Genomic DNA, 6000 nt, shown 5'->3' on the forward strand with positions numbered 1-6000 from the left:
AGATTTGACCTTAGGAGCAGCAGGACAGTCAAAGCCCAGAAGTTAATAAACATATGCCACCGTACAATTCCTCCTTCTGCCTGCCCTCTCTGCACCCCATGGCAGCAAAAAGCACATTTAAGTAGCAAACTCTGTTCAGCCTATTATCTACCCTCAACTGGAGCTCCAGGAGACATGAAGCACTAACAGCTTTCAGAGGCACCCAGATCCCAAGATCATAATCAAGAAGCTAACTCTGTTATCTCTCCCCTGCCTCACATACCTCCAGGCTGGCAATAATTGAAGAAGGAAGTTTCAGCTGACTGCCTGTACCGCAGATAGGGAGCAGAAAATGGATCAGAGCAGACTCAGCAAAGCCTAAGGCTCCGTTCTCTCCCCACCCCTTCCAGCAGCAGGAACTCAGTTGATTGGCTGCAAGTTAGAGCAAGAACAAGGGTTCGGGTAAAACTTGGATCCTATGGATCCCGCGAACTACTACTACTACTAATGCAGGCTGTTGTAATGAAAAGAGAGTAAACATGTGCCTTCCCAAGGTGCAAGAAGTCGGAGGGCTCACTCAGACCAAGGAGGTTAGATTGGGAACTTCCTTGAGTCAGGCTCCGTTGTAGAAGTAACCAGGAAGTAGCATTGGAAGACAGACAGCAAGCTAGGCATGACGTGTTAATAATGAAGCTCTTCTGTTTCTGCCTCATGCTATGCAGGAATCAGTGAGAACCCCCCCCCCCAAAAAAAAAAAAAACCAAACCTTTGCTGTAACTTTTCAGTTGTTAGATTTGTTTGTCATAGTTTCTATTGTGGAACCTGTTGTATACATTACACAGGGGGTTGGTATTCTTCGTGAGATGGGAGGATTGCACAACTCCAGAACATCCATCTGCCCCCACAACAACCTCATTCATGAACGTCTAACACGCGCCACCCCAATAACATTTGCTCCCATCTGCTTGGCTGTTGAAGTGCTTCAGTGGGTTCTGGTACTTGTACTAAAAATGATACTTTATTGAAACAAAGATGGCTATAGACAGTGGATTAGAAAAGCTCTTCAGTTTATGTAACTAGCACAGAGCGTGAAGGGTCAGCAGAGATTAATAGGAAAAGAGTACAGATAGTAATAAGTGGAATACTAGGTTCTGAGTTCACTGGATTTGCATAGGAGGCACAGATTAGGTTGTATAAATGAGTACATGGTGTTGCCAGTGTCTCTTCATGTAAGCCTACTGTTTTTTTTTTTTTTTTTTTGCTGTGCATATTCTACATAAGAATAGCCAAACTGAATCAGACTGATGATTTTCACCTAGCCCAGCATGCTGCTTCCAACAGTGGCCAATCCAGATCACAAGTACCTGGCAGAATTCCAAAGAATAGTAAGATTCCATTCTGCTGATCCCAGGGATAAGTAATGGTTTGCCTGTCTTAATAGCAGACTTTTCCTCCAGCTCCAGGAATTTGTCCAAACTTTTTTAAAACAGATATGCTAACTGCTACCACCACATCATCTGGCAAAGCTGAAGTGCCCTAACCTCTTTTTTTTTTCCAGAATAATTTTTATTGAAATTGAAAAGTTTTTTTTCCTACAAAAAAAAAAGAAGATTCAACAATTTTACAATACCCTAATGTCAATCTAAACCTCATAACATTAATGTATCAGAGTCCTTTCCCATGTGTGACTGTCATTTCCCGAGAAAATAGAGGTAGTTTTTTTTTTTTGTACCCCACGCTTTCCCACTCATGGCAGGCTCAATGTGGCTTAGGTACTTATTTGTACCTGGGGCAATGGAGGGTTAAGTGACTTGCCCAGAGTTACAAGGAGCTGCCTGTGCCTGCAGTGGGAATTGAACCCAGGCCCAAAGTCCACCACTAGGCCACTCCTCCACTCCTACACTAATAGCATTTATATAGTACTACCAGACGCACGCAGTGCTGAACATTTGACATAGATAGACAGTCCCTGCTCAAAGAGCTTACAATCTAGGTATAGGTTTCATCTATTTCTTACATACATGCAGCTACCTTGGCAACGCCTCTCTATTATTTTTGTAATTAATTATTGGTTTCTAATTTAGGCATGAGGTATTGAGTAGGGCTGTTCATCGATCAAAATATTTAATTGCACAATTAATCATGAGTAAAAATTTTTATCACACGATTAATTGTGTAAAACATCTCCACTCACATTTGTTACAAATAGCACCCAGATAACCTGAGAACCTATTCCAAAATAGGACTCATAAAATCAGATTGATGAAACAAGTCTTAATTAATTTATTGTCCAAAAGTCAAAAGCACATTCTTGCAAGAATGGGTGCATCTCCAAACACAAGCAGGCGCACACACTTCCATAAGATTCTACAGATTTTATAGTTACATTTAAGTGTCTGCCTCTAAGTTTTCTCATTGTACACTGATCACATTTACCCCCCTTCACTTGCTTCCTTGCTAATTATCATATGACAGCCCTCTAAAACTTTCCATCAAGCAAGCCTGAGCCTCTGTTAAGTCTTATCTCCTACCTTCCTGTGAAAGTTCTGCTTAACAAGCTAGCACCTGGAATTTCTCACTCCCTCCCTTCTGCTTTCTTTGTTTAGAGTTCACAACTTGCAGTTGGCTGACCTTGAAGATTTTTTACAGCCCCCATTTTCTCTCCCTTCATGGTCTAATGCTACCTTAACTCTGGGGCCTGACTTTGACGTTTGCATGCCAGCAGTTTGTGGGCTTCTTACAGAGAAACACAGTTCCTTTGTCCAGTGATTCAGACAGCTATAATGTAATGCTTTCTGTTAGAAAAGGGATAGCTAGGGCTTATATTCTACTTTTACAACTATGTTATATGAAAACGCAATATATTTAAACATTTCTCACACATTTACTCCTGTTCAGTACAAAATATATACAGCAAGAAGAAAATTCTCAGAACTGACATGTTTCAATTACTAAACTGAAAATTAAATCATTTTCCTACCTTTGTGGTCTGGTGATTTTTTTAAATTTTTCTAATCATCTTGTTCCCTGTCTCTGGTTCTGCTTCACTGTCTCTGCGCTCTGAACTCTGTTTCCAAGACCTCCTGTCCATTCACTACATCTTTTCTTTCCTCATTTCTTCATTCCCTGCCCTATATCCAACTTTCTCCCAATTTTCTGCATCCTTCTCATGTCTTATCTAGTTTCCAATTCTTCCCTTTCCCTCTATCTATGGGCTGCAAATCCTTCCTTCCTTTCCCTGCCATCTTTGTGCATTTTCCCTCTCTTCCTTCTACCTTCTGTTCATATCCACCATTTCGCTTCTTTCTTTTTTTCTTTCATCCCCCATTTCCACATCTATCCCTCTCTTCCCCTGCCATTCAGCATCACCCCTTTCTCTCCCGCTTTTCCCTCTTTCCCCAATCATCCAGCATTGCTTCTCACTCTCTCTTTCCTATCACCATCCAGCATCACCTCTCTGTCTCTCTCCCCCCACTGTTCAGTATCACCCATCTCTTCCCTCTCATACACCATCACCATCCAACATTACTCTGTCTCTTGGTCCTGCCTCCCAACTGCGAACGCCTCTCTGGTACTATGTAAGCCACATTGAACCTGCAAATAGGTGGAAAAGTGTGAGATACAAATGTAACAAATAAATAAACAACTATCTACCTTCATTCCGTCTTTCCTCCTTTCCCCACCACCACTACCAAACAACAAAACCAACATCCCTCACTTCCCCACCTCTCTCTCACACAGAGGGGAGCATCCCTGCGCCTTTCTTTTGCTTGGCGCTGCTACAGCCATGTTGAAGAAAGAAGCAGGGGATTGGCGCATGAGCTCCAGACCATCTATAACTAACTTCCTGTTTCTGGGTCCAGCAGAGCCAGCGGCAGCACGCAGAGGGGAAAGTCCCTGTGCCTGTCTTTTGCTTGCCACTACAGCCACGGTGAAGAAAGAAGCAGGGGATCGGTGCACAAGCTCCAGACCATCTAAAATGAGTAAGTCAGTGGGAGGGGGAGAGGACAAGGAGACAAGACGAGGCAAAGCTGGATTTGGGGGATGGGGAGACAGAGGAATGCGTTAACTGCATTAAAAGCATTCAGCTCATTAACCGCTTTATTAACACGTTAAATGTACAGCCCTATTAAAACCTAAAGCTAGTTGGAACTCAGCATGAAGTGAATGGGGTTACACACTGGTTTGCTGTATTTCGGACTTCTGAACTGTAAGAGCAGGGTTTCTCACTGCCTCTATTGTTTTTGTGTTGCTGAGGAATCCCATGGTCACACAATAAAGTGGTTCTCTCCTCCACCAGCCGGTGGTATAGCCACGGGTAGGCACAGGTCCACTCACTTTGAGCTCAGGCCCACCCAGCAGCGGCACAGGAGTCCCCAAGCCATGCCAACTGAAGACTCCTGGAAATCTGACATCCTTAACTTTCTCCCCCAGCCTTGGGCTGGCAGTGAGCCACAACTCATACCAGATGCTTTCACCAGCCTTGAGTCTTCCCTGTGACAAACTTGCTATTCACAGGACCAGAAAGTTGCATCTGAGGGAAGGCTCAGGGCCAGCGCAGGAACCGGTATGAGTTGTTGCTCACTGCTGGCCCAGCACTGAAAGATTTAAAAAGGTACTGGGGGGGGTAGGTTGAGGGAGTGAAGTTAAGAGATGCCGGATCACTGGGGGGAAGGAAGATGTGGTGCAGGGGGCGGGGCTCCCATGCCCATCCACTTGAGACTGAAGTCCACCCAAAATTGGGTGCCTGGCTACGCCCGGGAGTGTGGGATAGGAGCCAAGGAGTGCCCATCCCAGAAACAGGGTGAACCAATGCAAAGGTCACCCTGGAGGAAGGTCAGATCATGGAGGGTCTGGACCTGTAAAAGTGAAAGGACCACAGCCTTTGGGACAATTTTCTCTGGGATAGGCATGGACAAGAGTTGTACAAAGTGTAAATAGTCCTGCTGAAAAGCCTCTGTATATAAACACAAGGAAGGCGAATACAGGAGTTCCATTTGGGAAATAATAGAAGGATTGTGGTTTTAAAAGACTTGCCTTAAACATCTTAAATGTTGGAGAGTGAGCCTAGTTGATGTTGCAGAGCTGAAGAATAAACAGTTGAGTTTGTATGAACTGTTGACTCCACAGTGGTTTTTGGATTTGAGAGAACAGGGGCGTAGCCATGGGTGCTACCCACTTTTGCCCAAGGCTCACCAAGAATCTGGGCTAAAATTCTTCCCCCACCCCGGGATGGCCGGCATTGATTCATGTTCGGGATCTCTGCAGCTTTGGCTTCGGCTTCCTTCTCCTTCCCCATCCACCGCTGCATAGTGTACTGCTTGCAGCTTACACTTTCGGGATGCCCAGCAGCAGCGATTCACAGAGGCACTCCAGATCCATCCGTCTCTCTGCCGCATCTGGCCCTCCCTAAACAGGAAGTTACATCAGATAGGACCAGATGCAGCAAAGGGAAGGATTTGGAGTGTCTTTGTGAATTGCTGCTAGGCGTCCTGAAAGTGTAAGCTGCAAGCAGTGCACTGCAGCAGTGGTGGGGGAAAAAGAAGGAAGCCGAAGCTACAGCGATCCCAGACATACGGCAGGGAAGCCAGTGAGGGATGCTCAATTGTGGGTCGGTGGCTGGACTCGGGGAAGGGAGACTGTGCTGGACATGTGGGAGGAGGGGGGGCTGTGGCTGCAGGGAAGGATGTGCTAGACTTGTAGTGGGAGGGGGGCTGCAGGGAAGGCAGAGGTGTGTGCTGGACTTGTTGTGGGAGGAGGGGGCTGCATGGAAGAAAGAGGTGTGCTGGACTTCGGGGGCTGCAGGGAAGGAAGAGGTGTGCTGGGCTTGTGGGAGGAGGGGGCTGCAGGGAAGGGAGATGTTTGCTGGACTTGTGGGAGTTGGGGGGCTGCAGGGAAGAGAAGTGTGCTGGACTTGGTGGGAGGCTGCAGGGAAGGGTGAGGTGTGTTGGGCTTGTTGTGGGAGGAGGGGGGGCTGTAGGGAAGAGAGAGAGGTGTGGGAGTTGGGGGCTGCAGGGAAGG

General features: G+C 46.1%; 1 protein-coding gene across 1 annotated transcript in view; it reads right to left on the reverse strand.

Annotated features, from left to right (window-relative positions):
• PLA2G12A (phospholipase A2 group XIIA) overlaps positions 1-596 on the reverse strand; it is a 58151-nt gene extending 57555 nt beyond the window's left edge. The window contains exon 1 of the mRNA XM_030190811.1: positions 263-596. The gene's annotated coding sequence lies outside the window, so the exon portion shown is untranslated. The remainder of the gene's footprint in view (positions 1-262) is intronic.
• Positions 597-6000: the final 5404 nt, after the last annotated feature.

The sequence above is a fragment of the Microcaecilia unicolor genome, chromosome 2 (assembly GCF_901765095.1).
Source record: "Microcaecilia unicolor chromosome 2, aMicUni1.1, whole genome shotgun sequence".
NCBI lineage: Eukaryota > Metazoa > Chordata > Amphibia > Gymnophiona > Siphonopidae > Microcaecilia > Microcaecilia unicolor.